Source organism: Budorcas taxicolor, chromosome 11 (assembly GCF_023091745.1).
Source record: "Budorcas taxicolor isolate Tak-1 chromosome 11, Takin1.1, whole genome shotgun sequence".
NCBI classification, from domain to species: domain Eukaryota; kingdom Metazoa; phylum Chordata; class Mammalia; order Artiodactyla; family Bovidae; genus Budorcas; species Budorcas taxicolor.
Window position 1 is genome coordinate 52,978,973 of NC_068920.1, and position 14,203 is coordinate 52,993,175.

A 14,203-nucleotide genomic window follows, 5' to 3' on the forward strand; every position below is an offset into this window, starting at 1 on the left:
TGAAATAATTTGTGTTTTTATGTCATCACTGACCAAATGTAAAACAGAAGTCCTCGTGATTAGATTAAACCTTCCTTGCAGTATAGAAAGTTCACAGTTCAGTACTCACAAATTGAATTGCATATATTTTCAATGTTTTCACTGAGAAATGACAAAGATTTGAGAACTGGATCATGGAGGAAAATTATGGAATCGATGAAGAAAGAAGCAGGTAATTGCTTCAATATTAATATTGAGATATTATCAAAATAAGGCATTCTGTTCTCTTACAGCAGTACGTAAAAGAAAGTAGGCTCTGTGTTTTCATCAGGAGTAGCAATTTACAAAATATGGGCTCTGTGGTTTCAATGTTATTTCTGAGATGGTTTGTTTAGGGCGTGTTCATTCCCTCTTGCAGTTCTCGCTGCTCCTTGCAATGTGCCTGACACAGATAACTTGGTCCCTTTGCAACTCTAATTTTAGTCCCTTTTGCATCACTGAGGTTGAGGAAAAAGTGGATTGCACACGAATGGCAAAATCCTAGCCATCATTTCCATTTTTCTTTTTTCTCAAAGGGAAAAAAATGAGGGCTGTGTCTATTAGAACCCAGGGCAGGGAGGTGAAGAGTAAAGTGAAACTGATAAGGATCCCGATTTCTACTTTATGGTTCACAGGAAGTTCTCGAAGCCAAACCAGTCCTTTGAAAATCACTGCTAATTAAAGCAGTGTCTGCTGATAATGTAAGTCTGAGATGTGCTGTTTGAATGGATCTTTTGCTGGAGCTCTGTGTGATGATGAGTCACAGAAGAAAGATGGATGGTAGGCTCTCACCGAGCTGTGATTTCACAGCGACATTTTAACACCCGGTACTGCGGTGAGGTGGTTCCTAGGTTCTTGTTGTGGGAATTACAATGACTTAACTAGCCAGGCATGCTGTCTGGGGTTCGGCTCCCCCCAGGGAATGGCAAGCAGACTGTGGTATTAGTGATGCAAGCACATGAGAGAGTCGTGGGCTTTGTTTTGCTGCCTGATCATAAAAATAAGGAGATGGCTTTTTAAAATGGCTAGAGGGTGTCTGCTATTTAACAGCCGCATTTCTCTTTTATTTATAACCTGAGATTTTCTGGAGCATCCTTTTTCAGTTTCCTTCTCAGTTAAGTGGGGGTTTCCTTGCACAGGTAGCTTCTGGGGAAGATGTCACCACAGTTTTTACTCCAAGATTGGCCTTGTGTCTGTCAGGATGTAGCCATTCAAAGACCATGTCATGCTCGTAAATACTGACTTGATGACGTTCATTTTCAGAGCAGAGGAGAGAGCTCACAGGATTGCTTTCCTGAACCTGTTACACTTTGCTGGGATATCACGTCATCACAGGGAAGCTGAATGAGAAAATGTCAGCTTGAATTAATAAGCTCATTAGAGAATGGGCAGCTCTTTTAGAAAATGTGAAGGTAATATGGAAAAAAATCAAATGTTTCTGTTTCCATTTTGCTTTTCCAGTGGACCTCAGCTTTCAACGTGGGAATTCCTGTCTGTTTGTTGTTCCGTTGGCTTCTTCTCATTCATTCATTCATCCTTCCAGCCTGGGAGTTCCCTGTGTGTAGCCTGTGACTTTCTGCCCACCCGTTTTCGTTTGCACGGCAAATGGAAGAAGAAGTGGGATGGGTCTTAGAGACCGCCAAAGAATTCTCTTCTTTGCAGCCCACCTACAGTCCTGCCCTGTGAAACTTGCCTTCCTTGGCTCTGGTGCCTCCAGGGTTTGCAGAGACATCTCAGGGCCCCTTCCTAGCTGCAGCTCTGCTTCACAGAGCCATGCCCCTCCATCTCCTATCTTCCAGGAACTTACGGCACACAGCTTCATGCTGACTCCCCTCCTATGATAGGTCTCTTATAGCTGTGGGTTTATTCTTTAAGATTCCTTTCCTCTCCTTTTAATGTAGTCCAGAGGAGGATGTGAGGGAAACTCCTGGGCTCCATCAGTCTTCTCGAACCAAAAGACGTGTCAAAAGTCAATCTTCCTCAATGTTCAGTGTTGGAAAATCTTTTCAGTAGGTGGTGAGTGTTGTCAAACACCCAGATTCTTCACTGAGAGAGAGGTTCTGATGTATAAATGTTGTATAAGCCATGGTATATGGTGTGCCAAGAAATATTCTGAGCATGTAATTAAAAATATTATGCTGTTTCTGAAAGTTGGAAAATTAAGAAAGTTATAGTTTTGACCCTGCTTCTTCGTGCCATAGCGATCGTGGTGGTTCAGTGCAGGGCCTCTGGGGTGAGCGTTCAAATCCAGGCTCTTACGTGTTCATTCTACGTCAGCTTCAGTTTCCTTATCTCTAAAACAGGATGTGACTCGCCTCCCAGGGCCATTATTTGGACTGGCAATGGGGAAATTTTGGAAAAGCGCTTGCACACAACAAGCCTTCAGTAAACAGGAGCTATTAGACAAAAGGAAATCATAGGGGGGTACAAGTTACGCAAACCCCTGGATTTGTGTTTGGGGTTTGTCCTCTGCGAGAGAATGTGATTTCTTTTTTTTCTTTTTAAAAATTTTTGCCCACACTACACAGCATGTGGGATCATAGTTTCCTGACCAGAAGTCAAACCCTCATGCCCTGCAATAGAAGCAAGGAATCTTAGCCACAGGACCACTAGGGAAGTCCTGAGGATGTGATTTCAAACCAGAGGCAATGCTTAGAAGGTGTGCCATCATCAAAATTCTAAGCTTTAATTTTGTCTCTCCTGGAAGGGTGACAAAGTTTCAAAAGTAAGAGAGTTTATTTTTCTCAATTATTTTAATTTTAATTAATTTTTATTGGAGTACAGTTGCTTTCCAGGGTTTGTTAGTTTCTACTGGACAGCAAAATGAATCAGCCCTACATATTCATGTATCCTTTCCCTTTGGACTTCCTTCCCGTTCAGGTCACTGCAGAGCATTAAGTAGAGTTCCCTGTGTATACAGTAGGTTCTCATTGTTGTCTATTTTATGTATAGTATCAGTAGTTTCTATAGATCAATCCCCATCTCTCAATTCCTCGTAGCCTCCTACTTCCCCCTTTGATATCCATACGTTTGTTCTCTATATCTGTGTCTCTGTTTCTGCTTTGCAGATAAGATCATCTATGCTATTTTTATAGATTCCATATATATATATATATGCATTAATATATGATATTTGTTTTTCTCTTTCTGACTTATTTCTCTCTGTATGACACTCTCCAGGTACATCCCCATCTCTACAAATGAACCATTTCATTCCTTTTTATGGCTGAGTAACATCCCATTATATGTATGTACCACACCTTCTTTATCCATGCCTCTGTTGATGGGCATTTAGGTTGTTTCCGCATCCTGGCTATGGTGAACAGTGCTGCAGTGAACACTGGGGTGCATGGATCTTTTTGAATTATGGTTTTCTCTGGGTATATGGTCCAGTAATGGGATTGCTGGGTCAGATGGTAGTTCTATGCTTAGTTTTTTAAGGAACCTCCCTACTGTTTTCCATAGTGGCTATTTCAATTTACGCTTCCACTAACAGTGCATAGGGGTTTCCTTTTCTCCACGCCTTCTCCAGCATTTATTGTTTGCAGATTGTTTGATGATGGCCATTCTGACCCTTGTGAGGTGATACCTCATTGTAGTTTTGATTTGCATTTCTCTAATAAAACATGGCACCCATTCTGAAAGACGTTATGGTCCATACTCAGTGGAGAATACTTATATTACATTAATGCAGATTCTATGTAGGGAGAGAACAAAAGGGCTAAATTGTTCAGTGCAAATAATTAGGACATACTTAATATGTAGCTCATATAATTAATAAAAAATATACCAGTGACTGCTAGACTTATCAAGGCTGGGTGTTTGTAGGAGAGGAGGAGTTGAGGTGAATTGTTAGGAAGGCATCCTAGTGCATGTGTGTATAGAATGTTTAAAAGAAGAACATCAGTTCAGTTCAGTTGCTCAGTCGTGGTCACTCTTTGCGACCCCATGGACCGCAGCACACCAGGCCTCCCTGTCCATCACCCACTCCTGGAGTTTCCCAAACTCATGTCCATTGAGTCAGTGATGCCATCCAACCATCTCATTCTCTGTCGTCCTCTTCTCCTCCTGCCTTCAATCTTTCCCAGCATCAGGGTGGGACTCTTTTCAAATGAGTCAGCTCTTCCCATCTGGTGGCCAAAGTATTGGTGTTTCAGCTTCAACATCATAAATATGGTTAAAAGTGCTGTTGGATTGAAAAAAGTTTTAAATCCAGAAACTGTTTATTCTCTTCAGGAGATCATAATTTATGTCTCTTACTTCATCTGCCATTTTTCTTCTCTGGACATAATGTATTTTCCTGGGAAAGCAAACCACCAATGGTTCATTTATTTACTTTAGAATTTTTCTATAAAACATATAGTTCCTATACTACAAGTAGGGCTTATATTGGGACAACTTTTCTGGAGCATAATATATATTGAAGTCTTAGATACTTGTATGTCTACTGGCCAGGTAATTTTACTCTAAGAATTTTTTTGAAGCAAAGAAATGTACAAATATTAGTTTCAATGAAGTTTATTGCCATATTGTTTGTAAAAGCAAGAATAATGGACACAGTAGAGAAGTTAGTTACGAATCCATGATAATATTATATGAGGAAATTTAAGGGCTGTGGGATAGTGGACAATATACTCCATTTTTTTCCCTACAAAAATACAGATATTGTGCAATGTGGAATGAATGAGTTTTTTATGGACCTTCTACTTGGGAAGAACATTAGCAAGCAAATCAGTGATTGTATTTGGGCAGCGCTTCTCTTTACAAATAAAGTCTGCAATACTGTGAGTTGAACTACATTTTTTAGTTTTACTAAATTTCAAATAGCTCAGAGTTATTTTTGTTCATAATAACCTCATGTTTTTACGATCCTGCTGAGCTGAGATTGTATCAGAGAAGAATGCAAGGTCAGCTGATATTTGGTGTATTATTCCTCACCTGAGAGCAGATTTATAGACTCTTGAGGGCTTTCATCTTTTAGCCAAACAGCCTTGGGCCACCACCAGACTGCAAACTCCTCAAGGACAAGAATTGGATTTTCCTGGCATTGAGGTCCATGTCTGGTATGTAGCTGATAAATCTTGGTTAACTGCACAGGTGTGACTTTCACGTACATGTGGGTGTGCAGTGCACTTTATCTGACTTCCTAAGTAGTAAGGATCACAGACTAAGCCTGTACTGAATTCATCCTAAGATTTGGCCGCGTTCGGAGAGTTGGTAGCTTGGCACTTTCAAAAACTTGTTTTTTAAGAGACATTGAAAATCCTCCCAGGGAGAGACTTACCTCTGACTCCTGGGGTAAAAGACAGATGAGATTCTTATGGTTTTGTCCATAGAAAATGAGGGACCCTAAGTATGGCAGGTCACTTTCCCTTCTGGGTGATCTTTCATTTGACCTCAGCCGTTTTGCTTGTGAGAAAAAAATGAGCAGAGTTGTCCTCCAGGGCGTCTGAGCAGCGTGGAAAGCACTAAACGCCAGTGTTCCTGGTGCTGGCAGCTTTGGCGAAGGCGTCCGCATCCTCACTGCAGAGCCCTGGACGCCTTGGTGTGGCCGTTGGTGGGCAGCGACGACGGGGGTGGCAGAAATGCAGATCTCAGCATTGGCGACAGCATGGCCAGGGTGTGGCCTGCGTGTGGCAGAGGGTGGCAGACTCCTGTGAGCCCAGGCGCTGGTTCCTGGAGCAATGAAAGAAGGGCAGAGGGGTGGAACTTTCTCAGAGTGGGGAGAAGGACAGCCACGGTGATGCTATCTTTTAATACAATTTTAAAATAATAAACTGAACTTCAGTTTTGCTCCAAGAACATGTTGTTTCCCTTGTGAAAAGTTAGGTACTATGAAAAATGGCAATTAATTAGGCATTTTCAGATACCTGGAAACTCTACCACTGGCAGTTATGATTAATGAGATGCTCAGGACATCAATAGAATCTGCATTATCCTTTGAGGATTATTTTATTTTTTTTTTGAGGAGTTTTTATTTTGCTAAGATTCAGTTTCTTTTCCTACCAAATCCAGTGCTGTGAGGTAGATTATCTCAACACTCTCTGCAGTAACAATCATACACTCTGGATGAGGTAGAACAGAGCACATACTTCTGTCTGGAATTTTTGTGCATTTGGGTTTGGGATTTTGAAAACAGTACTTGAGATATAAAAAGGATCGTTTTTAGTTTCCCAAGTATTTAAAGTACTAGAAGTAATTTTAGGTTGATACTTACCCCTCCTCCTCCCCACTTTCCCCTTCCTTCTCATCATTTTCCTCCTCATTCTCCTTGCCCCGCTCCTTTTCCATCTTCTTCTTTGTCTTTCGATGTCCAGATGTTTCAGCATCATTTATTGGAATGGCATATGCACTCTAATTATCCATGACAAAATTATCCCGTGTACTATAGATTCTTTCAAACACCAGAGGAGTGCTTCATCATCTCAACAACAGCCACCTGTGTTAACACTTACATATCAGTAGTTTTGCTATGATCTTGGCATCTCTCTATACATACTGGAGATTTCAGTTCAGTTCAGTTCAGCTCAGTCGCTCAGTCATGTCCGACTCTCCGCGACCCTATGAATCGCACACGCCAGGCCTCCCTGTCCATCACCAACCCCCGGAGTTCACTCAGGCTCACGTCCATTGAGTCCATGATGCCATCCAGCCATCTCATCCTCGGTCGCCCCCTTCTCCTCCTGCCCACAATCCCTCCCAGCATCAGAGTCTTTTCCAATGAGTCAACTCTTCGCATGAGGTGGCCAAAGTACTGGAGCTTCAGCTTTAGCATCATTCCTTCCCAAGAACACCCAGGGCTGATCTCCTTCAGAATGGACTGGTTGGGTCTCCTTGCAGTCCAAGGGACTCTCCAGAGTCTTCTCCAACACCACACTTCAAAAGCATCAATTCTTTGGCGCTCAGCCTTCTTCACAGTCCAACTCTCACATCCATACATGACCACAGGAAAAACCATAGCTTTGACTAGACGGACGTTTGTTGGCAAAGTAATGTCTCTGCTTTTCAACATGCTATCTAGGTTGGTCATAACTTTTCTTCCAAGGAGTAAGCGTCTTTTAATTTCATGGCTGCAGTCACCATCTGCAGTGATTTTGGAGCCCCGCCAGATAAAGTCTCTCACTGTTTCCACTGTTTCCCCATCTGTTTCCCATGAAGCGATGGGACCAGATGCCATGATCTTCGTTTTCTGAATGTTGAGCTTTAAGCCAACTTTTTCACTCTCCTCTTTCACTTTCATCAAGAGGCTTTTGAGTTCCTCTTCACTTTCTGCCATAAGGGTGGTGTCATCTGCATATCTGAGGTTATTGATATTTCTCCTGGCAATCTTGATTCCAGCTTGTGTTTCTTCCAGTCCAGTGTTTCTCATGATGTACTCTGCATAAAACTTAAATAAGCAAGGTGACAATATACAGCCTTGACATACTCCCTTTCCTATTTGGAACCAGTCTGTTGTTCCATGTCCAGTTCTAACTGTTGCTTCCTGACCTGCATATAGGCTTCTCAGGAGGCAGGTCAGGTGGTCTGGTATTCCCATCTCTCTCAGAATTTTCCACAGTTTATTGTGATCCACACAGTCAAAGGCTTTGGCATAGTCAAGAAAGCAGAAATAGATGTTTTTCTGGAACTCTCTTGCTTTTTCCATGATCCACCGGATGTTGGCACTTTGATCTCTGGTTCCTCTGTCTTTTCTAAAACCAGCTTGAACATCAGGAAGTTCACTGTTCACATATTGCTGAAGCCTGGCTTGGAGAATATTGAGCATTACTTTACTAGCATGTGAGATGAGTGCAATTGTGCAGTAGTTTGAGCATTCTTTGGCATTGCCTTTCTTTGGGATTGGAATGAAAACTGACCTTTTCCAGTCCTGTGGCCACTGCTGAGTTTTCCAAATTTGCTGGCATAATGAGTGCAGCACTTTCACAGCATCATCTTTCAGGATTTGAAATAGCTCAACTGGAATGCCATCACTTTCACTAGCTTTGTTTGTAAGTGATGCTTTCTAAGGCCCACTTGGCTTCACATTCCAGGATGTCTGGCTCTATGTGAGTGATCATACCATCGTGATTATTTTGGTCATGAAGCTCTTTTTTGTACAGTTCTTCTGTGTATTCTTGTCACCTCTTCTTCTCTTCTGCTTCTGTTAGGTCCATACCATTTCTGTCCTTTATCAAGCCCATCTTTGCGTGAAATAGTCCCTTGGTGTCTTTAATTTTCTTAAAGAGATCTCTAGTCTTTCCCATTTTATTGTTTTCCTCTATTTCTTTGCATTGATCGCTGAGGAGGGTTTTCTTATCTCTTCTTGCTATTCTTTGGAACTCTGCATTCAGATGCTTATATCTTTCCTTTTCTCCTTTTTTTTTGACTTCTCTTCTTTTCACAGCTATTTGTAAGGCCTCCCCAGACAGCCATTTTGCTTTTTTGCATTTCTTTTCCATGGGGATGGTCTTGATCCCTGTCTCATGTACAATGTCATGAACCCCATTCCGTAGTTCATCAGGCACTCTATCTATCAGATCTAGGCCCCTAAATATATTTCTAGTCCCTTAAATCTATACTGGAGATATATAGATCCATAAATAGCTCTAACTCCCAAAGTTGATATTGTTTCTATTTTAGTTTTATGTGTGAGGAAACCAAGGTGAAAGAGGTTAGTTTCACAGTCAGTAAATGGTAAAGCTCATTGCAATCCCAGGCTGCCTCCAAGTCCATGCACTGAACCACCAAAACGTGTTGTCTCTAAACTCAGTTTTCTTTATGGTTAAATTTGGTCAAGGACATATTCTGGGATAAATTTTATGTTTCCAATTACATGCTTTCTAATTAGTGTTTGGGTCCAAATAACTAATACTCCTACAGAAACACCAATAATGGTGGGACGAAACATCAGTTTGCTTAAAGATTCAGGTGGACAAGATTACTGTTTTAGGAAGATTATGGGAAATATTTTCTGAGTGAGGTGTTTGCAGTATTTTTCAAATCTGAACTTTATAAGAACTTACTTTGAGATAGACTGCTACCTGAAATTTTATAACTTTAAAGAATAAAAAGATAGTTTCATGGGAAGCAACTTGTTTTTATGAGCATCCATTTTAATTTTCCCTCTGGTACTATTAGCATTTATTTGTAAGAATCAGGGTTCTTTATGTAATGGACAGATTTTTAAAATTCTTATTTGACCAGGTGACGACGTGCTTTATGATTCAAATGGGGACCTTTTTGAGAGTAAAAGGGGTGCAATTAATAATTACTTTATGACAACAGGCACTAACCAGGACTGTCCCAGACAAACCAGGGCACGCGGGCAGCTGGTATTTAACTTACTCCTGCATAGAGATCTGGGAATCAATGATTCCAGGGGTCAGGGATGACTCTTGAAAAGTCGAAAGTTTTCTCTAACAGACAAATGTCATTTGCTTCTATTCTTAGCAAAAGGACAGCCTGAATTTAGTTACTGATTTTTTTTTTTTTTAAGAGCAGGAACTTAGTTTTCCTTTTTGTGTATCAGGTTATCGTGTGTGTGTGTGTGTGTGTGAGAGAGAGAGAGAGAGAGAGAGAGAGGGAGACAGATGGAGAGAGAGGGATGGAGGAAGAGAGAGAGAGGCTCTTTCAGGGCACTGCTTCAGGGCTGCAGAGCTACTGGTGCAGCCGATGCCCTTGACCATGAAAAGAAAGGGCGAACCCAGCCCAGGTTTCCTAAATGTTGGTTAATTTTACTTGTGAAATGAATCCAGTAAGAGAAAGAGAAGGGCCATAGACAAATAGCTGTAGTTCCGTCAGTTTCCCAGTGGATAGAATATTATATCACTTTATTCAAAGGTGTGGAAGGATTTTGTTCAAAGGTGTAAATGGTACCATCCCCGCCCCCCACACCCCCAGCATTATACATCTTGTCATGAGGTCATCAGGGAACAGGACGTGGTGCTCTTCTCTTTGGCCTCTTGTCATTATCTGAGTGAAGCTGAGTGGAATTGCAGGAAGAATGAGGAAAGCTGGACCATCAGTTTAGGCATGGCTGTGACAAGTTACTTCATTTCCCTGGGTCTCAGTGTCCTCATGGTAAGAAAAAATATTGGACTGGATCATATGAGGCGCCTTCCAGTTTTGATTAATGTGATTCTATAACCTTCTGGGAGGGTAGAACTTAGATTCTTGAAAGTTCTGATGGAGACGTCATGCCTAGATTTCATGCCTCACCTGAAGAAAGGGGAAAATTCAAATGCTTCTGTGGTTTTTACCAGGGTGAATGACACTTGCCCAAATATGTTTAATCACTGAAAGTGTACTTTTAAAAGCACAGATCTATAGAAAATATGAGCTATGTTACGAGACCCTCGCAAACCTCTCATACAGCTGGTGAGAAGTTGCTGTATTACTCAGGGAGCCCAGCCCGGCGCTCTGTGATGACCTAGGGGGCTGGGGTAAGGGGAGGGGAGGGAGGCTCCAGAGGGAGATGATACACGTATAATTGTGGCTAATTTGCATTGTTGTATGGCAGAAACCAACACAACATTGGGAAGCAATTTTTCCTCAGTTAAAAATAAATTTTTAAAAAGTTAAAAAAAAAAAAACATGGCAGTATAGGAATATTGGGCAAAGATGAAAAAAACTGACAAAAAAGAGAATAGTTTATTGGTTTAAAAAATGCCAGTTTCTCTCCCCGAGAAGTTGAGCTGGCTTTGCCTAGTGTAAAGGGATTATAAATAGGGTGGTGAGGGGCCTTGGCTTGGAATCACTTTGGCATCGTTCCTGGCTCCCACAGTTCACTGTGTTACCTGGGGCGTTTAACCTTGTCAACTGCATTAACTTACAATCTTGGCAAGTTTATTAACTTCTTTAAATATCAGAATCCTTGTCTGTGAAATGAAAGTAATGATAGCCCTCATAACAAAAGTTATTGATAGAAATAACACATGTAAAAATATTAACACCTATTTCACTGTAATTCCGGCCAGTTGCTAAATTTTAATGGGAAAATTACTAGGCTAATTAACTTGTACTAGACGTTTAGTCTAAGTAGCTGCTATAAGTAGACCCAAATATATTGACTGAACACAGCAAAAAATTATTTTATCTGTCCTGCAACAGTCCTGGAAGGAGGGAGGAGGGAAGAGAGATCTCCAGTATGATACTCAGTGACTGCAGAGTAGAAGCTGATACTTTGTTGTTGAGCATTAGGGAAGGGAGAGAAACACACACACCCTCTTGGGAACCTGAGGGTCATACCTGCACTTTCAAACGTTCTTTCAAGAGAGTAGAAAAGTGGTTTCCAAGGGCTAGTGTAAGGGTAAATAGGGAGAGATTGGTGAGAGGGAGCAAACGTTCAATTATAAGATAAATAAGGCCTGAGACTCTAATGTGTAATGTGGTGTTATGGTTGATAACATACTGTCATAGTTGGAATTTGCTGTGAGTGAAACATAAATGTTTTCACCAAAGGGAAGAAAAGTGAATAGGTGGGGTGCTGGAGGTGTTAACCAGGTTGGTGGGGGGATTGTTTCACAAAGTATACCTGTATCGTGATCACACTGAACACTTTAAATATTCTACAGTGTTATTTGTCAGTTATACCTCAGAAAAGCTGGAGCAGCATTTCCTCAGGATTGCCCTTTGAGAGTCACAAGGGCATAGTGAACATTTGTGATTCTTACTGGTCTTGTCCTTGGTTGACACACAAGGCAAGGTGTAAGCAAAAAGTTTGGGCAGTTGCTTCTATGTGGAATCTAGAGTACAATGCAAATGAACCTATCTACAAAACAGAAATAGATTCACAGACATAGACAACAGTCCTGTGGTTGCTAAAGGGGAGGTGGGTGGGGAAGGGAAGGATTGGGAGTCTGGGATTAGCAGATAGAAACTAATATGTCTAGGACGGATAGATAGCAAGGTCTCACTGTAGAGCACAGGGAGCTATATTCAATATCCTGTAATAAACCATAATGGAAAAGAATATGAAAAAGAATACATGTGTATATATATATATGTATAAATATATACGTGCGCATGCCTGTCTGTCGCTTCAGTTGTATCCGACTTTCATGATCCCATGCACTGCAGTCTGCCAGGCTCATCTGTCTATGGGGATTCTTCAGGAAAGAATACTGAAGTGGGTTGGGGAAACAATGGAAACAGTGACAGACTTTATTTTTTGGGCTCCAAAATCACTGCAGATGGTGACTGCAGCCCTGAAATTAAAAGATGTTTGCTCCTTGGAAGAAAAACTATGACACACATAGATAGCATATTAAAAAGCAGAGACATTACTTTGTTGACAAACGTCCATCTAGTCAAAGCTATGGTTTTTCCAGTGGTCATGTATGGATGTGAGAGTTGGACCATAAAGAAGGCTGAGTGCCAAAGAATTCATACTTTTGAACTGTGGTGTTGGAGAAGACTCGAGAGTCCCTTGGACTGCAAGGTGATCCAACCAGTCAATCCTAAGGGAAATCAGCCCTGAATATTCATTGGAAGGACTGATGCTGAAGCTGAAGTTCCAGTACTTTGGCCACCTGATGTGAAGAGCTGACTCATTGGAAAAGACCCTGATGCTGGGAAAGATTGAAGTGGGGAGAAGAAGGGGACAACAGAGGATGAGATGGCTGGATGGCATCACTGACTCAACGGACATGAGTTTGAGTAAGCTCCAGGAGATGGTGAAGGACAGGGAAGCCCGGCGTGCTGCAGCCCATGGGCTCACAGAGTTGGACATGACTGAATGAACAACAACTCTAGTATCAGTTGATGATATTTTTATGAGTTAATGGGAGATAATACCACCTTGATCAAGGTGTAGTGTTCAGAAAATTTTTATTTATGCTTCCCCTGATTCTCCTGCCCCTCAGAATTCTGCTGAGGGTCAGCTGTGGTCCTGACAGGTGGCCTGAGTGCCCATACGATACATACTGTGTGTGTGTGTGTGATAAATCGCTTCAGTTGTGTCCAGCTGTTTGTGACCCTATGGACTGTAGCCCACCAGGCTCCTCTGTCCATGGGATTCTCCAGGCAAGAATATTGGAGTGGGTTGCCATGCCCTCCTCCAGGGATCTTCCTGACCCAGGGATCAAGCCCATGTTTCTTATGTCTCCTGCATTGGCAGGTGGGTTCTTTACCCCCAACACTACCTGGGAAGCCCACAATACATACTAGGCTGTTGCCAGTTCCCTCTGATAACTTATCAGTAGACTTATTTTCTGATCTGACTCCAGTCTAAGTGAAGGTTACTGGTTTCAGAATGAGGTTTTCTCTTATGTATGGTTGGATGAATTGAAGGTCCTTGAATAAAGAAGGCAGATCTCAGAAATTTCTCATTCATTCATGGTGTTTTCTAGAAGACTGGCTGCCAAAAATGGTTTGTGGATTATTGCTTGTCTGTGACAAGCATGACAAGTGTTACTCACTCTAGAGTAAATGAGAAAAATAAGAACAAAGTAATCTCCTTCATAAAATAATTTGTTTATTCAATTTATTTTTTTTTAATGGGGAGAGTACATCTTTCCTCTTTTTTTTTTTTTTTTTGGTTTTAAATTTTTCTTTCTACTTATAACATGATGATGAATCTTGAAAAAAAAGGCAATTATCGATCTATGAAGTCCCAACGAACAATCATGCTTTCTGGAATTTTGGTCTCTGCTTTCAGATGTCTTTAGAAAGGTTTAGTGAACTTTGCTTCGTTTTTAGCATTGCTGAACTGTGAGTTCATTCTCTTGCTTTTTTTAGGATCCTTATTTTCTTACTCAGCAAACAAATCGTCTTTGTTACATATAAACTTTCAAAATCTTTTCCATTTTGCCAGTCTTATCACGTATGTAAGAAGGTCCATTTACTTTTCACATTAGGGAATTAGAATAAAAACCAATAAAAGATCTTGAGCATGTATCATGAGATAGGCACAGTCCTTGGGATTTTACATGCATTGTCACATTTTTACACAATAATTTTTGATGTGGACCATTTTTAAAGTCTTTTTTGAATTTGTTAGAACATTACTTCTGTTTTTTATATTTGGTTTTTTGGCTGCAAGTCATGTGGAATCTTAGCTCCCTGACCAGGGATCAAACCTGTACCATCTGTGTTGGGAGGTGAAGTCTTGGACCACCAGGGAAGGCCCCACTGTCACAGTTTTACCTTGTTGCAGCCTTGCTTTCTGTTCCCTAATAATCTGAGATTTCTTTTTCTCTTATGGAAC

The 14,203-nt window shown here is 41.2% G+C and overlaps 1 protein-coding gene across 11 annotated transcripts in view; it reads left to right on the plus strand.

Moving 5' to 3' along the window:
* The window catches only part of MLIP (muscular LMNA interacting protein), a 299,443-nt gene that overhangs the window by 6,794 nt on the left and 278,446 nt on the right, over positions 1-14,203 (plus strand). The gene's annotated exons all lie outside the window — the stretch shown is intronic.